This window comes from Poecilia reticulata, chromosome 5 (assembly GCF_904066995.2).
Source record: "Poecilia reticulata chromosome 5, P_reticulata-male-v2, whole genome shotgun sequence".
NCBI lineage: Eukaryota > Metazoa > Chordata > Actinopteri > Cyprinodontiformes > Poeciliidae > Poecilia > Poecilia reticulata.
In genome coordinates, this window is record NC_088834.1 from 968,853 (window position 1) to 992,751 (window position 23,899).

At 46.3% G+C, this 23,899-nt stretch overlaps 1 long non-coding RNA gene across 2 annotated transcripts; it reads left to right on the top strand.

The window, feature by feature from the left end:
* Positions 1-21,832: 21,832 nt before the first annotated feature.
* On the top strand, positions 21,833-23,440 carry LOC145551601 (uncharacterized). Of its 2 annotated transcripts, none has more exons than XR_014087469.1 (2): positions 21,833-22,110; positions 22,249-23,440. It is a non-coding gene; the product is annotated as an uncharacterized LOC145551601 (long non-coding RNA). The 2 variants fall into 2 exon arrangements; XR_014087468.1 differs by having other exon boundaries at positions 22,252-23,440.
* Positions 23,441-23,899: the final 459 nt, after the last annotated feature.

Sequence of the window (23,899 nt, forward strand, 5' to 3'; positions counted from 1 at the left end):
CTTCAGAGATTCTAACGCTTCAGAGAGGCTAACGCTTCAGAGATGCTAACGCTTCAGAGAGGCTAACGCTTCAGAGATGCTAAGCGTTAGCATCCTAGGCAGCTGCCTAGTGACGCTGCTGCCAGCAGGTTGTGGGTCAGAACCTGCAGAGCTTTTTGTCTCATTCAGCTGAATGAGATGGCGGTGTGTGTGTGTGTGTGTGTGTGTGTGTGTGTGTGTGTGTGTGTGTGTGTGTGTGTGTGTGTGTGTGCATGTGTGTGTGAGGATGGTGTGTGTGTGTGTGTGTGTGTGTGGACAGTGTGTGTGTGTGTGTGTGTGTGTGGACAGTGTGTGTGTGTGTGTGTGTGTGAGGACGGCGGAGGGCCTGAGACGTTTGGGTTGTGTGGTTCCGGTTTAATAGATATCCAGTTTAATCTTCATGATCTTTATTCTCATGGCTAAAAATGGTGGAATGTTTGTCTTCGGTTCTGGCAGCAGATCCTGTTTTAATGGGAATCATTTTCCTGCCTCTACAGCTCAGTGAACTTCGGCGCTCGGTCGCGCTGACAGCACGCCGTGTTCTGATCCGGCTGCAGATGACCGGCGCTGCTGAAAGCTCTCAGAACCGTACGATCCGGCAGGTGATGACTGATGAGGAACGGCAGAAAAACCTCTAAATTACTTCCTCACATTGTGAAAGCTGTTAGAAGCAAATCCCAGCAGCGTCCGGAGGGACAGGCTGACCAGAGGGACGGATGGACCAGAGGGACAGGCTGACCAGAGGGACGGATGGACCAGAGGGACAGGCTGACCAGAGGGACGGATGGACAGAGGGACAGGCTGACCAGAGGGACGGATGGACCAGAGGGACAGGCTGACCAGAGGGACGGATGGACCAGAGGGACAGGCTGACCAGAGGGACGGATGGACAGAGGGACGGAGGGACAGACAGAGGGACAGGCTGACCAGAGGGACGGATGGACCAGAGGGACAGGCTGACCAGAGGGACGGATGGACCAGAGGGACAGGCTGACCAGAGGGACGGATGGACCAGAGGGACGGAGGGAGAGGGACAGATGGACAGACGGACGTCCCTCTGCTGAAAAACTCTCAGGAAGTTGGAGTTTCACCCCGGAGACGTTAAAATGCTGATAGTCACAGAAAAACACCAAATATTACAAAGTATTTTTGTTTAGTTCCTCCTGAAAACGTCTCAGTTCAGTTGAAATGAGACAAAACCGTCATCGTCCATCCGTCCATCCATCCATCCGTCCGTCCGTCCGTCCGTCCGTCCGTCCGTCCGTCCGTCCGTCCGTCCGTCCGTCCGTCCTTCCATCCATCCATCCATCCATCCGTCCGTTTTCTAACACCTTGTCCCTCAGTGGGTCAGGAGGTGCTGCTGCCTCTCCAGCTAACGTACTGGGCGAGAGGCGGGGTCACCTGGACAGGTCACCTGTTTGCAGGGCAACACAGACACACACACACGGAGACACACACACACACACACACACGGAGACACACACACACACACACACACACTGTCCACACACACACACACTGTCCACACACACACACACTGTCCACACACACACACACAGACACACACACACACACTGTCCACACACACAGACACACACACACACACAGACACACACACACACACACACAGACACGCACACACACACACACACACACACACACACACACCTAGGGATAATTTGGAGCCTAAACTAACTCACAGACCTTCTGAGCAGGAAACACCTGAAATGCTGATGAAACCAAGATGGCCGCTGCCAGACCAAGATGGCCGCTGCCAGACGCTTCACATGATTCTCACGCTGCATTTTAGTCCACATGAAGCATCTGGTAGATTTTCTGTTTCTACATTCAGAACCTCAAACTCCCATTAAACCAGACAAACTGGTTTTTAGCACAGAAACCAGTGAGAATGGAGACCAAACCAGGTCACATGATCAGGATGGCAGAGGAACTTCAAATCAGTGACCTCACTTCCTGCCCCTGAACTTCGAATCAGTGACCTCACTTGACCATGTGGACCATGTGGACCATGTGGACCATGTGGACCATGTGGGCCATGTGGACCGGTGGCGCCATGTGATCCAAACGAAATGAGAAAAGAATCATGAGCAGCTGGTTGTGATAAACCGGACCAGAACCAGCAACGACTCAAAGCTCCAGGTCGGCAACAACATGATGCAACGCTGGAAAGTGGGTTTTACATGGTACCGGCCCTTTAAGTGGTTCTGACAACCACAGCAGAACATGCAGCAGGATCCACGACCGTTCTGCATGCAGCGGATAAAATCCTGCAGCAGAACCGGGACTGAAGCTCCGAACCGGGTCTGAGGCTCAGAACCGGGTCTGAGGCTCAGAACCGGGTCTGAGGCTCAGAACCGGGTCTGAAGCTCAGAACCAGGACTGAGGCTAAGAACCGGGTCTGAGGCTCAGAACCGGGTCTGAAGCTCAGAACCAGGACTGAGGCTAAGAACCGGGTCTGAGCTCCGAACCGGGTCTGAGGCTCAGAACCGGGTCTGAAGCTCAGAACCAGGACTGAGGCTAAGAACCGGGTCTGAAGCTCAGAACTGGGTCTGAGGTCAGAACCGGGTCTGATGCTCAGAACCAGGACTGAGGCTAAGAACCGGGTCTGAAGCTCAGAACCGGGTCTGAAGCTCAGAACCGGGTCTGAAGCTCAGAACCAGGACTGAGGCTAAGAACCGGGTCTGAGGCTCAGAACCGGGTCTGAGGCTCAGAACCAGGTCTGAGGCTAAGAACCGGGTCTGAGGCTCAGAACCGGGTCTGAGGCTCAGAACCAGGACTGAGGCTAAGAACCGGGTCTGAGGCTCAGAACCGGGTCTGAGGCTCAGAACCAGGTCTGAGGCTAAGAACCGGGTCTGAGGCTCAGAACCGGGTCTGATGCTCAGAACCGGGTCTGAGGCTAAGAACCGGGTCTGAAGCTCAGAACCAGGACTGAGGCTCAGAACCGGGTCTGAGGTCAGAACCGGGTCTGAGGCTAAGAACCGGGTCTGAAGCTCAGAACCAGGCCTGAGGCTCAGAACCGGGTCTGAGGCTCAGAACCAGGTCCGGTTCCTCTGGGATTCTAACAGGAACAAAGAGCAGCAGCTGTCCCTCCTGCTCCATTCAAAGGATTCATTCAGCTTTTAATTGGCAATTAGTTTCTCTCTTCAAGATTAATTATCTGGATGATTGAAGCTCACTGAGAGAGGAAGCCTCTGAGTTAGCTCAGTTAGCTCAGTTAGCTCAGCTGGGCTTCAATTTTGTGACAGCAGGAGGAGGCAATAAGGAGGGGCTAGCATGAGGTTAGCAGGATGTTAGCAGGAAGTTAGCAGCAGGAGGCTAGAAGGAGGTTAGCAAGATGTTAGTAGGAGGTTAGCAGGATGCTAGCAGGAGGTTAGCAGGATGTTAGCAGGATGCTAGCAGGAGGTTAGCAAGATGTTAGTAGGAGGTTAGCAGGATGCTAGCAGGAGGTTAGCAGGATGCTAGCAGGAGGTTAGCAGGATGTTAACAGGATGTTAGCAGGAGGTTAGCAGGATGCTAGCAGGAGGTTAGCAGGATGTTAGCAGGAGGATAGCAGGATGCTAGCAGGAGGAGGCAAGAAGGAGGGGCTAGCAGGAGGATAGAAGGAGGTTAGCAGGATGCTAGCAGGAGGTTAGCAGGATGCTAGCAGGATGTTAGCAGGATGTTAGCAGGATGCTAGCAGCAGGAGGCTAGAAGGAGGTTAGCAGGATGCTAGCAGGAGGTTAGCAGGATGCTAGCAGGATGTTAGCAGGATGTTAGCAGGATGCTAGCAGCAGGAGGCTAGAAGGAGGTTAGCAGGATGCTAGCAGGAGGTTAGCAGGATGCTAGCAGGATGTTAGCAGGAGGGTAGCAGCATGCTAGCAGCAGGAGGATAGAAGGAGGGGCTAGCAGGATGCTAACTCAAAGCTTCTCTGCTTGGAGACACCAGAGAGCTGCAGAGATGCATCATGGGAGCAAAGCCAGCAGCTGAGCGTCTGCAGCATCGTTCTGTTCTAAACAGAAAAACCCAAACCAGGATTGAAACCTGGGAATTGAACCACTGCAGCGCCGCGAGGACAGGAAGTAGGAGTAAAATCCTGAGCTGATGAATGTTAAGCAGATTCATGATGATTTAATGCAGGTTGGTCTCTAAATGGTCCACCAGAACTGAACTTAATGAAGGCGATCGATTTCATCCAATCAGATCAGCTCTGTGACTGGACCGGATCGGACCGGATCGGACCGATCTGTTAGGGCCGGTCTGGAGGAATCGGCGCGTTCAGGTGGATGTGTGAGAGGAATCCACCTGTAGCGGGGTTTGTAGCAGCTGGAGTGAGCTGAGCGGGCAGAACCGGCCGGACCGGGCCGGGCCGGAGGAGGAGCGGCGCTCTGATAAATGGAGAGGCAGGACAGCGACAGTTTAACGCCGGGAGATGGATGGCGAGGAGCTGAGCAGATCTCTGAGGGCTTTGAAGCCATTAAAATTCCTCAGCAGTTATTACACGCTCCTGTAGCTGAGATCAGCGCCGCTGCGCTAAAGCCGGTCCGGAGAGGCGCCATCAATCAGCCGCCGCCTCTGCTGCCAGGGTCTCCATTTTATATCCACATAAACACTCCGGATCACCAGACGGTGGACAGAATCTGCAGCTTCCTCCTGGTTCTGTCTTCATTCCAGAGGATAAAAACCTTTAACCTGCTGCCTGTGGAGACTGAGCTGGGAACACTGGGAACACTGGCTGAGATGTTTTCCTGTTGGAAATAATCTGCTGAATGATGAACCTGTTGAAACTCAGGCTGTTTCCCTGCTGATGGTCCGGTTGACCCGGTTCTACTGGAACCAGAACATCTGCTCCTCCTCCAGCTGCTCTGAGTCAAACCAACCTGTTCCCCTCCTGGCCTGCGGGGGCGCTGCACCAAGAACCACTGAAGGAAACGACACACTGAGAGCAACTTCCTTCTTCACCAGATGGAAACAAGATGGAGGATTTTAGCGGTTGGAGGATTTCTCTTTAGGCTAAAGACCAGGAGCCATTTCTGCTGCTAGCGCTAGGCTAGCACGTTAGCTTTGGTTGGATTTACCCAGAATGCCCTGCTCTGTAGTCCACTTCCTGCTTTTGGAGCGGTCTCTGGTCCGCTTGGCGTTCACATTCAAACTGAACCAGAGTTCACTTCAGCCGAACCAAGACGAGGTCTGGAGGACCAGAGGTCAGAGGTCGATTAGAGGTCACCGACAGGACCGAACTTTCTGGGCAGATGGACTGGAGTTGAATAAAATTGGACTGAAGTTTGTGATTCAAAATGAAGAAACATTTAAAACTTTGTGGGGTTTTAAAATGTAACAAACTGATTTACTGAAGGTTTTAGTCAGAAAAAAAAAACATTTCAAACATCTCAGCTGGTTTTTTCTCTCACCTGCAGCATTTAGGAAACGCCGGATGATGATTTATCATCGGACTGATGAAACAGATTTGGGTTCTCCAGAACTCGGCCTGCAGCGCCATGCAGAACCGTCAGCATGTCGTCAGGTAAAGCTTTTCCCATCAGTGACAGCAGCGTAGGAGGCAGCCTGACAGCTGCAGCTCTGCAGGGGAACAGAAACTATCCGCCATCACTGGTTCAGAGTCAGGATGAGACAGAACCGACACGGCGGCCCATCAGAACCTCCGGATCTCTGGCCAGCTGCAGCTCTTCTATCTGCGCTTCATTTGGCCAGAAACTCAGTAAACCTGGAAGACGTGAACAGAATTATGATCCGGCTTTAATCTGAGCGCTGATCCACCCAGCAGACACTTCCTGCTGTTTCCACATCAACAATCTCCTGCTTCTTTAAGTCAGCCCAGCAAATATTCACAGCAACAGTTAGCTCTGCTAGCATCACAGCAACAGCTAGCAACAGTTAGCTCTGCTAGCATCACAGCAACAGTTAGCTCTGCTAGCATCACAGCAACAGTTAGCAACAGTTAGCTCTGCTAGCATCACAGCAACAGTTAGCTCTGCTAGCATCACAGCAGCAGTTAGTTCTGCTAACATCACAGCAACAGTTAGCTCTGCTAGCATGACAGCAACAGTTAGCTCTGCTAGCATCACAGCAGCAGTTAGCTCTGCTAGCATCACAGCAACAGTTAGCTCAGCTGGCATCAAACCCGGTTTCTTCATTTTAGGACGTTTTCACACCTTTGGTCCGACCCAAAAGCAGACTTTATTTGTTATGTTTGGTGCTGGTTGCTTTCATGTTGGGATTTTTTGGAAGCAAACCATAACTTGTAAATAAATGGTGTTGATCATTACTCCCATTGGACAGAAAACCAGATCAGAAAAAGGATCCAGCTGTTTGATCCACACCAGAATTAACTGGACTGGATTCAGACCAATGAGGGAAACAAACTGTTTAGACCAGAACAAATGGGTCCAGATTCATCCACTTTAACCAGCTCCAGTCCGTTGTCCACAAGTCCGGCCTGCTTGTTTGGTCTGAATGATAAGCTAACTCTGACCTCTGGTCCTCCAAACCTCGGTCTGGGTTCGGTTTGAATGTGAACGCCAAGCAGACCAGAGACTGCTCCAAAAGCAGGAAGTGGACTACAGCGCAGGGCATTCTGGGTAAATCCAACCAAAGCTAACATGCTAGCCTAGCGCTAGCAGCAGAAATCCTCCAACCGCTAAAATCCTCCATCTTGTTTCCATCTGGTGAAGAAGGAAGTTGCTCTCAGTGTCTTCAGAGGTTTTTGTGTCGTTTCCTTCAGTGGTTCTTGGTGCAGCGCCCCCACAGGCCAGGAGGGGAACAGGTTGGTTTGACTCAGAGCAGCTGGAGGTGGAGCAGATGTTCTGGTTCCAGTAGAACCGGGTCAACCGGACCATCAGGAGGGAAACATCCTAAGAAAACTGAGACTGATAAAGTCCAGCTTTGAGCTTTTGAATCTGAATATAAAATGTCGAAGCTGCAGCCTGTGAAGTGAGTTCTGACGCAGAGCTGAACAGAAAAACATGCCGCACGTTTAGGATTCAAAATGTTTGACATTGGGGGGAAAGTGAACATTTGAAGGTGCATGAAAGGTGCAGGACTCGTGCTGCCTTCTCGTTTCGGTTTCTCAGGCAGGTACGACGGTGACCCACATACCGAAGATCAAAGACTCAGGTTTTAAAACACCTGAGTCTCCAGAGCCAGGCTGCATTTCACACGGAAACTTCAAGGAACGCGATCAGCTTTAAAGATCTGCTGACGCCTTTGGTTCAGACACACAAACCGACAGAGAACAGAAAGAAAAACGGTCTTCAGATTCCCATTCAGGACGTTCCTGCTCTTCATCCTCAGACCGAAACCGTCAGAGACACAAGCTGCTGGCTGGAGGAGGTCAGGCTGACGTGAAGGTCGGGTGGAGGTGACTTTCAGGTCGTCTCTGCAGAGGCTTCCAGCCTCCGTCACTCATTCTCTGCTCCTTTGTTTCCCGCCTGTTGCATCACTGAGTCTGTTTGTCTGAGCTGAAGTCAGGCGCCGAGCTGAACCTTCGTCTCTCCTGCAGTTTCTTCTTCTCCTCTTTTGTGAAACTGCTAAGTTACGTAAAGAGCAAATGTCCCAGATTTCAGCAAAACCTGGAAGAATCAGACAGAAAACATTTTTCTGAGTCCTTCCAGGAGCGTTCCAGCTGTTTCTGTTCATAGAAGAGCCTGAACGACGCAGCGCCTGAACGCATCACCTGTTTACTGCACCTGAACGCATCACCTGTTTACTGCACCTGAACGTATCACCTGTTTATTGCACCTGAATGCATCACCTGTTTACTGCACCTGAACGCATCACCTGTTTACCGCGCCTGAACACATCACCTGTTTACCGCGCCTGAACGCATCACCTGTTTACCGCGCCTGAACGCATCACCTGTTTACCGCGCCTGAACACATCACCTGTTTACCGCGCCTGAACGCATCACCTGTTTACCGCGCCTGAACGCATCACCTGTTTACCGCGCCTGAACGCATCACCTGTTTACTGCACCTGAACGCATCACCTGTTTACTGCGCCTGAACGCATCACCTGTTTACTGCACCTGAACGCATCACCTGTTTACTGCACCTGAACGCATTGCCTGAACGCATCACCTGTTTACTGCACCTGAACGCATCACCTGTTTACTGCACCTCAACGCATCACCTGAACTCTGAATTTATTTACAAGCTCAGATATTTTTGGGTTAATTTCAGGATTTTTTTTATTTTAATTTTTAACTTTTAAAACTCAGAAAAATTTTATTTGATTTTTTTTAGAAAGTTTCTAAATTAATTAGAAAATGTCAAGTTTTCTTCCTGCCAGCTCATAGATGTCAGAAACTTCCCAGATTGAGTGTTTTGACAGGATCTAAAGTGACCCTGATGCTCTGTTGCACAAATCCATTTTATTTTTAAGTATTTCATGTTTAGTTTGTTGCTGAGCAGGTAAATATTTTCCCTCTCATGTCACAGAAAGTTCAAACATCAATACTTTACATTTTTACTTCCTTTTTCAGTTCCACATCTTCATCTTCCTGAAAATCGGCTAAAATAATGAATAAACATTGTGAACATTTGTTTTACAGGTATTAGCTGCTGCTTCGCGCCGTGAGGCTCGGTGACCTCTGACCTCCTGGATGACGTCTTCATCCTGCCACTCGCCTTCGCCGTGTCTCGGCTCCGGCCTTCGTTCTGCTGCCGGATGATGCAGATGAAAGGATAATTCATGTCGGCTGCTTCAGTGTGAAACTGTGACAACGGAGCTTGTGGATTTTATTACGGGAGCTTAATTTTAATTGGCTGTAGCTTATGTTTAATCATCCATACGCTCTGAAGTGGAGGATTAATGAATGGAAAACGGAGAACAGGCCGAACGAAACAACACAGAAACTCATCAGCACAACCAGGTTCACTGGATTATAACGTATTTATTATATTCACTGCTTCATCAGAACCAAGAATGTTTAAATAAAAACAGTTTATGAAACATCTGCTAAGCTACACGTAGACCATAAAGACCTTTTCTCATCAGTAAATATTTTTAACATATAATGGTTCCAGGCGGAACCTTTGTGCTCACAGTTTCTGGTACGACCGTAAATCTGACGCACAGCTACAGCCGCTAACGATGAAGCTAATTCTGCCGGTTTAATTCTGTTTATAGACTAATGATGTGTTCAAGTTGTGCTAAAAGCAGTTAGCTTATCATCGAAGCTATGCTAGCCTGAAATAGCATCTCGATGCTAGCATGTAGCAGCTAACGCTAATGTTAGCATCCACATTTCTGAAGGATTAGCTCAAAAAAAGAGTCAATGTTTAAATAACGTGAATATCAGATTAAAACAGTAAAGTTGTTTGATGTCCAGTTTGTTTATTCAATAGTTTCTGATTTTATTGATTTTTATATTCATCAATTAAAGATCCTGAAAATAATTACAATTTTTAGTCAAACTAGTTGAAGGAAATTAACCTTTTATGTGTCGGCCATTTTCTCCCCACGGCGCCTTTTAAATCCCGATTCATGTTTTTTGTTCGCTTTACAAAACATGTTGGGGAAAAAAAACATTTTATTGTTTTATTTTCCTAAAATATTCCTAAATATTTAAAGCTCAGAGTTGTGATTGTGACTCAGACGTTCATCGTGGCTGTGAATCCATTTGCTGCCTCCAGCCTCACGACGTTTCGGCTCCCCCTGCTGGACCGGAGGCTGAACGTCCGCCTGACGTTCGGCTTTTATCTGAACACTTGGAGCAAAGAAAACAGATTCACTAAACATATTTAGAATAAAATCACCAGAAGACAAATGAATAATTTCCATCTTACCCAGGATTTTGCATTAATATTATTAACCAGGATGAATCATTACTGATGTCATAATTGATTAATTGCTAACTGAAAAGCTAAATATTTAGCTCGCTAACTAATAAATATTCTGGCTGCTAGCTAACCTGCCGATGAGAGGAAGTGGAATATCAAAATAAAAGCTGGTTTTGTGGATCTCTGCTGCTAGGTGAGATCAACGTCTGCATGTTTCCATAGCAACCGCTTCTGCATGAACACCTGGCAGTAAAGCCGTTAGTGAAATAAATATTTAATTTCCCAACTAAATTCAAACTAAACTTTTCAAAACTAATTATCGGTTTTATAAACTAAATATTATCTGGTGAGTAAAATATTCATAGTTTTTAAAATTTGGCTGAAAAATGAACAATTTCTTTTATTTAAATCTAAATAAATCAAATCATTGCTGTTAATTTTTTACTGTGTAATTTTGCAGCGGAGCAACGCAGAGCGGGTTGCAGAATGTTTTATAAAATGTTTCTACATTTATTCATCCGTTTTTCCTCTGCGGTCTCCATGCAGCTCAGGTTTTACAGCAGAGCAGCAGGGAGACGTCATGGACGCTCCTTCCGCTTCCTGCAGCCGTTCCAGGTCGTCTCCGGCTTTTCAGAGTAATGGGGGTCAGAGAGCAGCACAAACCCGCCATTTCCACTCCGCCGCTGAGTGGAGAGACAAACAGGGAAACATCTGCCGCTCGCTGTTTGGCTAAATTGAGATCAGATGGAGTGAGAGAACTTATGCAGGTCAGACGCTGCTCCGTGGTTTACATCTGAATTTCACTCGACAAAATGGTTTGTGCTGCGGCCTCACGGCTGACGCTGCGGCATCACGGCGGACGCTGCGGATGCTGCAGCCTTACGGCTGACGCTGCGGCATCACGGCTGACGCTGCGGCATCACGGCTGATGCTGCGGCCCCACGGCTGATGCTGCGGCATCACGGCTGATGCTGCGGCATCACGGCGGACGCTGCGGCATCACGGCGGACGCTGCGGCATCACGGCTGATGCTGCGGCATCACGGCGGACGCTGCGGATGCTGCAGCCTCACGGCGGACGCTGCGGCCCCACGGCTGATGCTGCGGATGCTGCAGCCCCACGGCGGACGCTGCGGCCCCAATAATCACATTTAACCACTTCCTGGTCAGAAATCTAAAATTTCTAGTTCTATGGAAACACGAGAGCTGCTGATGTAAAACAGAGATCTTTAGAGACAATTCGGTCGCGTGAGTGTGAGTTAGTGTGTGTGTGTAAGTGTGTGTGTGAGTGCGTGTGAGTGTGTTAGTGTGTGTGAGTGTGTGTGTGTGTGTGTTAGTGTGTGTGTGAGTGCGTGTGAGTGTGTGTGTGTTAGTGTGTGTGTGTTAGTGTGTGTGTGAGTGCGTGTGAGTGTGTGAGTTAGTGTGTGTGTGTTAGTGTGTGTGTGAGTGCGTGTGAGTGTGTGTTAGTGTGTGGGGGTGTGGTCCCCACAAGTGATGATAAAATTGGTAGTCCCCACGACACATGTAAACTAGTCTGTGTGCGTGAGTGTGTGTGTGTGTTAGTGTGTGTGTGTGTGTGTGTATGTGTGAGTGTGTTAGTGTGTGTGTGACCATCAGCCTCCATCCTTTGTTTCAACTGACCCAACTCCTGTTTCCATGGCGATGGAGGCCTGATAAAGACCTGGAGCTGCGACTCTGATAAACTTTTTCTATTTGTCTGAGTTTGAATCTGATTGTTTTAATAAGTTTATGAGTGTCTGATCCAAATGAAGCTTAAAAAGCTCAGAGAGCTCAGCGGGACGAAGAGGAGGCAGGTGGGAACGTCGAGCAGAGGCCGGGTTCTTCCCGCTCCGCGTTCGTTGTTTCCGCTCCGGGTTCTTCCCGCTCCGCGTTCGTTGTTCCCGCTCCGGGTTCTTCCTGCTCGGGTTCGGTGAGTTTCTGCTCTGACTGCCTTCCACAGCGCTGCTGGTCCCTGTGGGACCCGAGGCCCTGTCCTGTCCTGTCCTGTCCTGTCCGGTCCAGCCGTATGAGGCGCGTTCAGCAGTTCGATGCTGCAGCAGCATGAACTCTGACCCCAGACAAACATCTGCTGACTCTCGTTCCTGCGGCTCTCTGCGTTAAACTGTTTAGAGGAAATCGTTACTTAAACCCAGAATTCCCAGTTGGCTGTAATGGGAACTTGGGGAGGAAAACTCTTCATAAAAGCCGCATGAAGAGTTTTTTCCTGCGTCCTCTGAACCGATTTCCTCCACATCAGTGGGACAAATAAGCCTTGTGAGGGCCTTTAATTTTAACGAGCTGCTCTTAATTCTGCCATTCAGACTGGAGGCGACGCTTAACGGCAATCAGCTGGTTGCTAGGCAACAGAGCGAGCAGCCAGGCGAGTTCACCTGCGGAGCAAAGTCCCAAAAACAGGCGGCAGAAATCAGGAAAAATAAAATCATTCTGACAATAAAGACATTATTACGACTTTATTCTCTATTATGAAAAGCTGATTGTCGATATTTATTTTTTAAATTTCCTAAATCTTTATATGTTGGAAACTCTGATTTGATTTACTCCCCAAAAAATGAAAAAGTGGAAAATTAAATTCTAATAATGATAATAATGAGCTGTGACAGTCAATCACAGAAGTAAAACATGTAGAAATATCTTTTATTTATTCTGATGTTTCTGGTAAAATGAATCGATAAACTTTCTGATTCGGAGCCGTGAGGACAAAACGAGGATATTTTAACCGACTCATTCTGGACTCCGAGTCGTCAGAACTGATGATAAAAGTTGATTTTAGTGATATTTATGTAACATTTAGTGAAATAATCGGCAGCTTGTGGAGAAGCTCGTTTCCATCAGATCAACACAACACCAACAGTTTGAACAGATTTAATTCTCTGCCTCAGAAATGATCTCGTGTTCTGCAGATTTAAAAACTCCTCCAGTTTCAGCCCAAATCTTTGTTCAGGAACAGAAACGTTTCCTCCCACTGGCTGAAAATCATCAGATTTCCCCGAAACCCGTTTCTGTTCGGTGAGAAAAATGGAAACGTTTCGTTTACCTGAGAGAATCACAGCAGGAAGTCCCAGTTTCCTCCGTCTGCAGCGGGAATCCAACCTGCAGCTCCGCCATCACTCATCGAACAGGAACAATAACAATCCAGACCTGTTAGCCGTTAGCATCACGCTAGGAAGGAAAGTCTGCTGCCATCAATCTGAAGTTATTAAAGCTCAATATGAAAGACAACTGTTTTCGTTTTGAGTCTGAACCCAAACCTAGTTTTCAGTCTGATGCTACAGGAAGTGAAACAGTTAGCTCCATTCCTAGGTCGGAAAGTTTTCACTTCTTCTTTCATGTGATTTTACATGAAATCAAGAAAATGACGGACCAGTCGGACAATCTTCTTCAGACCGAAGAAAAACGGTCTTCAGTCAGAGGCGTCTTCAACGGCGCTGTAACACAGACTGCTGCAGGAGATCTGTCCAGAGAAGAGCCATCAGCATCTGCAATAACTGAAGAATTTGTGTTAAAATTAGTCACGATATTTAGTTTCCTGTTGGGATTAATAAGACTTTTGAACTGGGAACTGTTTAGATTTGTTTTAGTAACTTTAGTTACACCAGGGTCAGAAATAAGAGACGCCCACCGCGGCGCGGCGCCCGACTCTCCTGGGGCGGGACGTCATTTTATGGCCGTTTCCTGTTTTTAAAAGTGATTCATAGAGGCAGAGCAGCCAAAACTGCACTCCAATCAGAGTAATTACTTTAAATATGTTGGTAAACCACGGAGTAACTGATCATAACACCGGATTTAATGTTCATATCCTCAGAAACTGAAAGTATTAAAGGTATGAGAACATTTTGGAGGCTGGTTCCAGGATAGTCGGTGTGTTTGAAACAAAAACCCCAGAACAATTTTTCATCATTTGGTATAATAAGTGAGCCAAACAGCCTCTTGTGGTGGAAAGTCTGATCCTGTACAGCAGCTAAAAGTGCAGCTCCAGAATATTTAACTCGTTGTTAAAGTAAAACTGTGAAGGTTAAAAATCCACCAGAGTTTTAACATCAGACATTTACAGTATAATTCCTTTGGTTCCCTGTTGGCCCCCATCTGGATCCGGCCCTGGGCTGCAGGTCCGACAGTAATAATATATTAAATGACCACAGAATTCATTAAATATATCAGCATTTCAAAATAAAACACACAGAAAGCATTAAACCTTTTAAAGCAGGAAATATTTATGTATTTACTGTTAATCTATTTGTATGATTTGTTCTTTAAATGATCATTTATATAGTTTTGGCTGATATAAATAAGCAAATAAACCAATATAGTCGACTAAAAGCACAAAAAGAAACTTAGTCATAGTAAAATGTTCATCTCGGCCTCAGGAGGTGATGGAGGACGAAGAGTCTCTGATTTCTGGTTCTGCAGGTTCTGCAGTTTCTCTCCTGATCCATTCAGACATCAGCACTGAACCACGATGGACATTTCTTTAAACTCTGTGTTCATCCTCACATTATTCAGCCTCTCATAAAGATGCAGCCTCACGTCTGTATCTTTATGGGAGGATTTGATTCTAAGAAAAGCAACCCGGGTCGACAGCAGCTCGCCGTGGCTGCGTAGTGTCCGTCTCTAGGCAACAGCGTCGGTCCGTAGCGTTCAGGGGTCCTTCAGCTCCCGCAACGAGAATTTAGCTGACCTTAATATTTCCAGTTTTATGTTGGTCATTATTTACTCTTGGTGCTGATATGTGTGTGATAGGTAGGCGTGTCTATCGGAACGAATCGGTTCAATACGGGACGCGACATTTAGCAGCCAAATACGGGACGGTTCCGTGTTTAAGGGACGGGCGGCGGCCCTACATTACACATCTGACCCCAAAGCGGCACCGATGCCTCCTGCACTCTGTTGAGTCCTGACCTTTGACCTCTGACCCTGATGGACGGACCTCCGGTGTGCAGAATGTTTTCTGTTTTTATTGCAGTGAGGAAACGATCTGCAGGTTCTGGTTCAGGAAACAAAAACGGATGAAAACTCAGCCGACACGTTTGAACTGGAAACATGGAAAACTCCACTTAAACAGCCAATCAGTTCTAACAGCCACAAGAAACGTTTTCCCAATCAGAGCTGGTTCTGATCTCGGTCCGATTCTTCACACCGACCGCTTCCTGGCACAGCTTCTCTCAACGCAGCTGCCAGAGACCCTCACAATGCGGCGCCGCCATCTGTTGGTGTGAAAACCTTTCAGTCGGAGCGCTGGGCTGCTGCCAGCAGCCGGGAAGACGAGACGGAAAAACAAAACGAAACAAAGAGACGAAATAAAACAAAACAAGACAAGACGGAAAAACAAAACCAGACGAAACAAAACAAGACGAGACGGAAAAACAAAACGAAACAAAAAGAGACGAAATAAAACGAACAAAATGAGACGAAACAAAATGAGACGAAACAAAACGGGACGAAATAAAACAAAACAAAACGAAATAAAACGAAACGAAAAGAGACGGAAAAACAAAACCAGACGAAACAAAACAAGACGAGACGGAAAAACAAAACGAAACAAAAAGACGAAATAAAACAAAACAAGACAAGACGGAAAAACAAAACCAGACGAAACAAAACAAGAGACGGAAAAACAAAACGAAACAAAAAGAGACGAAATAAAACGAACAAAATGAGACGAAACAAAATGAGACGAAACAAAACGGGACGAAATAAAACAAAACAAAACGAAATAAAACGAAACGAAAAGAGACGGAAAAACAAAACCAGACGAAACAAAACAAGACGAGACGGAAAAACAAAACGAAACAAAAAGACGAAATAAAACAAAACAAGACAAGACGGAAAAACAAAACCAGACGAAACAAAACAAGACGAGACGGAAAAACAAAACGAAACAAAAAGAGACGAAATAAAACGAACAAAATGAGACGAAACAAAATGAGACGAAACAAAACGGGACGAAATAAAACAAAACAAAACGAAATAAAACGAAACGAAAAGAGACGGAAAAACAAAACCAGACGAAACAAAACAAGACGAGACGGAAAAACAAAACGAAACAAAAAGACGAAATAAAACAAAACAAGACAAGACGGAAAAACAAAACCAGACGAAACAAAACAAGACGAGACGGAAAAACAAAACGAAACAAAAAGAGACGAAATAAAACGAACAAAATGAGACGAAACAAAATGAGACGAAACAAAACGGGACGAAATAAAACAAAACAAAACGAAATAAAACGAAACGAAAAGAGACGGAAAAACAAAACCAGACGAAACAAAACAAGACGAGACGGAAAAACAAAACGAAACAAAAAGAGACGAAATAAAACGAACAAAATGAGACGAAACAAAATGAGACGAAACAAAACGGGACGAAATAAAACAAAACAAAACGAAATAAAACGAAACGAAAAGAGACGGAAAAACAAAACCAGACGAAACAAAACAAGACGAGACGGAAAAACAAAACGAAACAAAAAGACGAAATAAAACAAAACAAGACAAGACGGAAAAACAAAACCAGACGAAACAAAACAAGACGAGACGGAAAAACAAAACGAAACAAAAAGAGACGAAATAAAACGAACAAAATGAGACGAAACAAAATGAGACGAAACAAAACGGGACGAAATAAAACAAAACAAAACGAAATAAAACGAAACGAAAAGAGACGGAAAAACAAAACCAGACGAAACAAAACAAGACGAGACGGAAAAACAAAACGAAACAAAAAGACGAAATAAAACAAAACAAGACAAGACGGAAAAACAAAACCAGACGAAACAAAACAAGACGAGACGGAAAAACAAAACGAAACAAAAAGAGACGAAATAAAACGAACAAAATGAGACGAAACAAAATGAGACGAAACAAAATGAGACGAAACAAAACGGGACGAAATAAAACAAAACAAAACGAAATAAAACGAAACGAAAAGAGACGGAAAAACAAAACCAGACGAAACAAAACGAACAAAATGAGACGAAATAAAACGAAACAAAACGAACAAAAAGAGACGAAACAAAACGAAGCGAAATAAATTGAAAAGAGACGGAAAAACAAAACCAGACAAAACAGGACGAAATAAAACCAAACAAAACGAAACAAAAAGAGACGGAAAACCAAAGCGAGACACAAACATTGAAACGAGACGTGAACCCTCAGGGGTTCGGCGGAGCCTCTGCCGCGGAGGTTTTGTCTGGTAAACTTGGTCCTGAGGCGTTCTGGTCCAAAGCGGCGGGGAAACGGCGACAGACTGAAGGTCTGATTAACGAGCTAACCGGCTGGGATCGGCCCCTTGAGCAAGGCATCATCAGCTGCTCAGAGGCCAGGAGGCGACTTTGAGAAGAAAACCAGCAGCAGCAACACGAAGCTTTTATGAGACGGCAGATAAATATTCATCATGACATCCAGACGTTCACTCATTCATCACCAAGAAAACGAGTCGGGTTTTATTTCTGACACTGGATCAAGACGTGAAACCTGCAACATCAAAAGCTCCAGAACCAAAAACCCGGAAACATTTCAGAGTTTTAGTTTCTGCTTTTCCTCTTAATGGGGGGAATGAAGGACATTTCAGGCTCCAAGTAATTATTACATTTATTGACAAAATAAGCAACATTTTTAATTTAAAGCTGCTGAACTATTGAATAAACAAACAAACAAATGTTTATTTTTAAATCTGATCTTCAGATTGGAGAAAAACTTTTCAGGAAGCCCTGATCATTCATGGAGCTTCTTTAGAAATGTGGACGTTAGCATTAGCAACACTAGCATTAGCAACATCTTGGCTGACAGGCTAACTCCCTTTAGCACCATCTGAACAGAACAACCCAATCGGATCGTTTGGCGCAGAAACGAACCTGCAGTGGGTAGAAAGAAGCTGCTGCTGCTGCTAGCGGACGTAGCTGTGCGTCACATTTAGGAGCGTAGCAGAAACGCACAGACACCAAGGTTCCAGCAGGAACTTTATGTAAAACCATGATTTTACACGTTAACGTAATAAAAACATGTAGCCGTGTTATAACTAATGAATCTAAATGAATGTTTTATGTGCAGGTCACAGTTTATTCTAACTTCAACACGTATTGTGATCGATGGGTCTGTATTGTGGGCTCCTGCTGATCAATCATCCTCTTCATGCTCCATTTGCTGCATCCAATGTATTTTCCTCCATGGCTGCTTCGCTGCACCTGTTCCCCTCCTCTCTGCTCCGCCGTGTTTTTACTTCAGAAAAAAACAGAACCAGATATTATTTGTTGCCGAAAGCAGACGTGGCATTATTATTAAATTTTAAAGATGCCAGTCTATTATCATAGAGGCACAGTTATTACTATTCAAGGCATTTCTTCTTCTTCTTCTTCCATCTCATTAATGTGTTTGGTTCCTTCTCCTCCCACAGGAGTGGAAAATCAATCCAACATGCAGCTCCAGTGGGAAACAAGTTGTTAACTCTGAGGAGTTTATACAATTATTTTAAACTGCAGATAAAAATCCTTATAAACAAAGAAAGGAATTAGTGGAAACGCCAAAAACATTTTGTGCCTCCATGTTTTCAGCAGAACCATCATCATCGTTCAGGTTGCCGTTTCTAACAGGGCCGCAACTTTAACTCATTCATTTTAATTCATTCATTACATCAATTTTAATGTTCTAAAACGTTTAAACCAGTGGTTCTTAACCTGGGTTCATCAAACCCCAGGGGTTCGGCGGAGCCTCTGCCGCGAGGTAAAGACACTTGTGTAAAGTCGTGATGACGCGGCGCTTTGCCATCACTTGCTGCAGAGGATCACGTTACATTGCTGAGCCAATCAGAGGATCACGTTACATTGCTTAGCCAATCAGAGGATCACGTTTCATTGCTTAGCCAATCAGAGGATCACGGTACATTCCTGAGCCAATCAGAGGATCACGTTTCATTGCTTAGCCAATCAGAGGATCACGGTACATTGCTGAGCCAATCAGAGGATCACGTTTCATTGCTTAGCCAATCAGAGGATCACGGTACATTGCTGAGCCAATCAGAGGATCACGCTACATTGCTGAGCCAATCAGAGCTGTGGAGGAGCCTGATTGGAGGAGCTCCACTCTCTGCAGGGATTTGAACTTGTGTCTTTATTTACTTCAGCAAAGCTCACAGTTTTTACCACATTCTGTAGCTTTCGGTGAACTTCTAAATCTGCTCCTTAGTCGCATCTTTTCGGGGTTGGTGCTGCCTCTAGTGGCGTGGAGGTGGTAACACAACTAATATAATTACATTACTAAATCAGAATACCGCAAAGTCTTTATTATTTATTATTAATTTTTCATTATCTTAAGCATGTAGAGCTAATTATATAATCTAAATAAGACCTTGAAGTGGTTCCAGTTTCTCCCGATGGCCAACCTGTTGAAACTGGCAGATTTTAAATACCTTGGGTCGTTCCTGGACGTCAGCTCAACTTTGCTGAAAACATTTTGTAGAACTGATCTCAGAGACTCTACCTTTTAAGAAGACTTGGTGATCTAGGGGTGACCCAACTGGACTCTAGTTATGTATGCTATGTCCTATGTGTTGAATTTGGAAAAAAGATGATTTTATTCATCACTACAGAAGGGTTCAGTGAATATGAATCTGATGGGTTCGGTACCTGAAACAAGGTTAAGAACCACTGGTTTAACACAATCAATCACATCTTTTTTAACATGCAGAAGTTCCCGGGGGAACCTTTTTACTCACGTTTCTGGTACGCCGGTAAACCCGGCGCACAGCGACGGCCGCTAACCGCAGCGACGAAGCGGCTTCTCTGGGTCACAGAGGGTTAACTTCTGTTTCTGATTGGACGTGGAAAAGACTATAGTTGTGTTCAAGTTGTGCTGATTTGCCCGGCAGCGAAGCTATGCTAGCCCAAAATAGCATCTCAATGCTAAACACAGAGCAGCAGCACAGACGCCAACGCTAATGTCAGCACATTTCCACAGGATTGGTTAAATCAAAGCTGAAGGCTGAACAACCTGAAGACCAGGTTATTCAGCCTTCAGCAGTCTGGGTCAGTGAACGCATCACATCCCCTCCCCTCTGCTCCCGGTTGGATGTTACTACTGATGGAAACGTTGAAGGAGACGACAGGAAGTGGCGACGGTCTGTTTTCGTTGGTTCAGTCGATGTGCAGCCCAGACGCTGAGCGCCAACGCCACCATGGCTGAATTATTAAAATCTCAGGATTTTTTATGATTTATAACATGACCACAGTTATTCTACTTTATTATTTAATGGAAACACTGAAATGATGTTTTTTCTATTGAAACGCAGCTCTTCAGACAGGAAGCACGGTGAGCAGAACTTCCTGTGTGTTTCTGATTTAAATGCGCCGCAGCCCGACGGCCACATGAGACCCATTTGTTCTCCCTCCCATCATGTTTCTCCCTCCGCCCCCCTGATCCGCTCACCGCCATCAGGATCTCCTCCTCCGTTTCTCATCTTTTCTCTCCGTTTTTCCTTCTTTGATCGTCACAAATCCACTCCGTCTTTATCCTCCATGTAATCATGTTCTCTTCCTTCACACCGCCCCCTCTCTCTCCTCTCTGCACTCCGTGACGTTTGGACAGAAAGCAGATTCCCCCTCATGTTTATTCACACCCACTCGCCGCAGCAGCGTTTCCTCCCGTTGTTTACATGTTCGCTGGGCTCAAGCGCAGGTTGTTGTTTCTCCTCAGAGACTCAGACGGAGCGGCAGAGAGTTTCAGGGTGGACTTCCCCAGAGGTGAGGCTCCGCGCCGCCGCGTCCTGATCGGACGTTATCTGGTCTGATGTCTGGCTGTGGAGGAGCAGAGAGTCCGATTGGGATCTGAGCAGGAAAACCAGGGATGAGTCAGAGCCCTGCAGCGTCACGACGCGCTCCGCATCCAAATGCTTCCTGGGAAACGTCTCCTCTGAACCGGGGAACTGATCTTCACCAGGACTCTGCATGATGCTGCCACCACCGGGCACCGAGTAATCCAATACTTCTGAACCGCTGTCGGCTCACACTGCAGTTTTGAATAATGATATCTATCACTGTGATGCAGAGCGTTGCTGTTTCTGAGTCATCCTGCGACGTAATGAGGGAAACTCAAACCGTAAAAAACTGAACACAGAAACAAGTTTAGAGTAATTTCAGCAAAGATTTCCACACCTTGAGTTTGATTTTCTACTTGACAACTGAATAATAACTTTATAATCTTGTGGGATTATCAGGATTATAGGGATTATCAGTCGTTGTCTGCAGAAAGAACTAAATATTTAAACTAGTTACAGTCATGCTGACAAAATTATTTACCACTAGCAGCCAGTGCAGATCACCTCTCATCGACCGGCGCAGGGGATTCTGGGTAAATCCAACCAAAGCTAACATGCTAGCCTAGCGCTAGCAGCAGAAATGGCTCCTGGTCTTTAGCCTAAAGAGAAATCCTCCAACCGTTAAAATCCTCCATCTTGTTTCCATCTGGTGAAGAAGGAAGTTGCTCTCCGTGTCTTCAGAGGTTTTTGTGTCGTTTCCTTCAGTGGTTCTTGGTGCAGCGCCCCCACAGGCCAGGAGGGGAACAGGTTGGTTTGACTCAGAGCAGCTGGAGGTGGAGCAGATGTTCTGGTTCCAGTAGAACCGGGTCGACCGGACCATCAGGAGGGAAACATCTATAATCTAATTTAGAGTAAAATCTGAGTCAGATTAGCGTCGTTATGAAAAATTCCTGACTTCCTGTTGATTCTGACTCATTTTTCTGCTTCCAAACTGAATTCTGTGAGAACGAAGCTCCGTTTTGTCGGTAAAGTGCCATGAAGAAGAAAACATCGCTGACAAAACCCCACAGAGGCGACATTATCCCTGCAGGAAGCCGGGATAACATCACACACCTCGGGATCTAATCCGAGAAGACACGGCGGCTTTGAGAGAGGAGGATCAGGCGAGAAACAGGAAGCTGGAGCCGTTATCCGATTCACGCTCACAGCCTCGCTGGAGGCTCGACGCATTTCAAACAAACGGGTTCTGCTCCACCAGAACCGGGCCCGTCCCAGCAGAACGCAGCGGCTGGTCATGGAGGACGGAGACGTGTGAGGCTCCTGGCTCTGGTCGGGCCACCGTCCTCTTCCTCACTTCCTGGTAAAATACTCCAGAACACGGAGCTCAGTTTGAGCCTCGATCCGACCCAGAGTGGAAGAACCGGAACCAAACCTGACAGATGAAGTTTCCACCTGTTCCTCCTCGCTGAAAGATTCACATCAGATCATCTTCATCCTCATCTTCATCCTGGGCTCAGCTGAAGACCTTTAGGTAAGATGATCTCTTAACCGATTAAATCGATTATTGATTATTTCTGCTTCAATCTGTCGGTGACTAAACGATCCTCCTGAAATTAAAGTTCCTCTTTACATTTTTTAAATGTTAAATTTGACTCCATCTTGTTTTCAGCAGATCGGATCTCTGACCTGCTGCGGTTCGTTTCTCCTCAGACGGAGGAGAGTCGCTGACGGCGTCGACTCCTTCCTCCCTCCTGGGAGCAGACGTGGCGGTTTGCCCAGATGCATCATGGGAATCGTGTCTGACTGATCCGCAGCGCAGACGGAAAGCTTCCAGAAGTTTAAATGCTTTCTCCGTTTCTCTGAATTACTGAGCAGAAGCTGAAAGTCGCAGCATGGCGACTGATAAATCTGAGCTCCAGGTGATTCGGGGCTCTGAGATTCTTAGTTACTGCAGAAAAAATGGAAATAAAAATACTTTATTAATTAATTTCAGCCTGATGATGGTCAGGTTTCCTGTACTGATCAACTTTCTGTCCGGATGTAAACTTGTTTGCTTCTTGCTGAACGTTCCTGGCCGGATCTGGTTCTTCGGGAGCGGCCATCTTTAAGTCATCTCCTCTTCCTGTTCGTTATTCCATCGCTGTGGAATCTGCAGCTGGAGCAGATTTCAGACTCCTCGGTTGATGTGAAACGTTAAAGTTTGTGATTAAACCTCGCCGTTGGTTCTGAAAAGACGACCCTGCAGGAAGGGAATCAGGAAACCCTTCAGAGGGCCGCTGATGGTCCCGGGAACCACGGCTTGGTCCCCCTGCTGTGGGGGCAGTTTGGATGTGATCCCGTTTCTGCTGTCCAGCTTCACCACATCGTTCCTGTCAGAGTTTTCCTAAACCATCGGACGGGAGGTTTTCTGGGAAAGTCTCTCTGAGGCGGCGGTTGAAGCGGTGGGTCAGTGGCAGCGTGGAGCGACTTCTTCTGGTTCTTTTATTGAGTCTCAGCTGAGCAGTTAGTGTCAGGATTTGATGCGACGGGCTGGAAGGTCCTGTCCTGCCTCGCTCCTCTCTCTCTCTCTCTCGGCTCCTTCCCAGGAGGTTTGGAGACTGGACTCACAATGTGACAGCTGAGGAAAGGCCTGCCACTCTGCTGTCCGCGCCGCCGCGGCGTTTAAATCGCCTCCAGTGAATCTCTCTCTGGATCTTTGTGTCTTTCTGGCTGTCATGCAGCTTCTCTGAGCGCCTTTGTTCACAGAGTCCTGAGCTTCTCTTCCTGTCACATGTTCAAGAATAAAACTCAGACGCTTCTGGACCTTTCAGGGTGAAAACCTCTGACACACTTTCAGAAACCTGAATAAATGATTAGATTTCTCTTCTGATCAGGTTTTTGTTCCTCATTCCAGTCATAAAATCTGTCCAGTCAGTCGGACTGCGGCGTTGATCACTTCCTGTAAACTCAGTCTATGGATTATTGGTAACTTATTGGTTATAGATGGTTTATAGATCAACCTTTTTCACTTCCTGTTAAACTAACCAGGATAAACGTCTTCATTACATTTTGTGTTGATCCAGTTTCTCTGAGTTCTTCCTGTTTTCACCAGGAACTGCCACTTTTATGCAAATGAGCTGCTGCTGGCCACGCCCCCAACCAATGTTTACACTGTAAAAATAGCTGCTAACAGAAGCTCAATTTAATAAGAGTGGATCTTTGGAGCCTCCTGCATGCAGCAGCGTTTCTGAACGGCGAGACAACAAAACACTTCCTGGTTTGGAAGCGTTTCATATTGATTTTATGTGAATGTTGGTGCGTCTCGGCAGCCTGGTGCATTC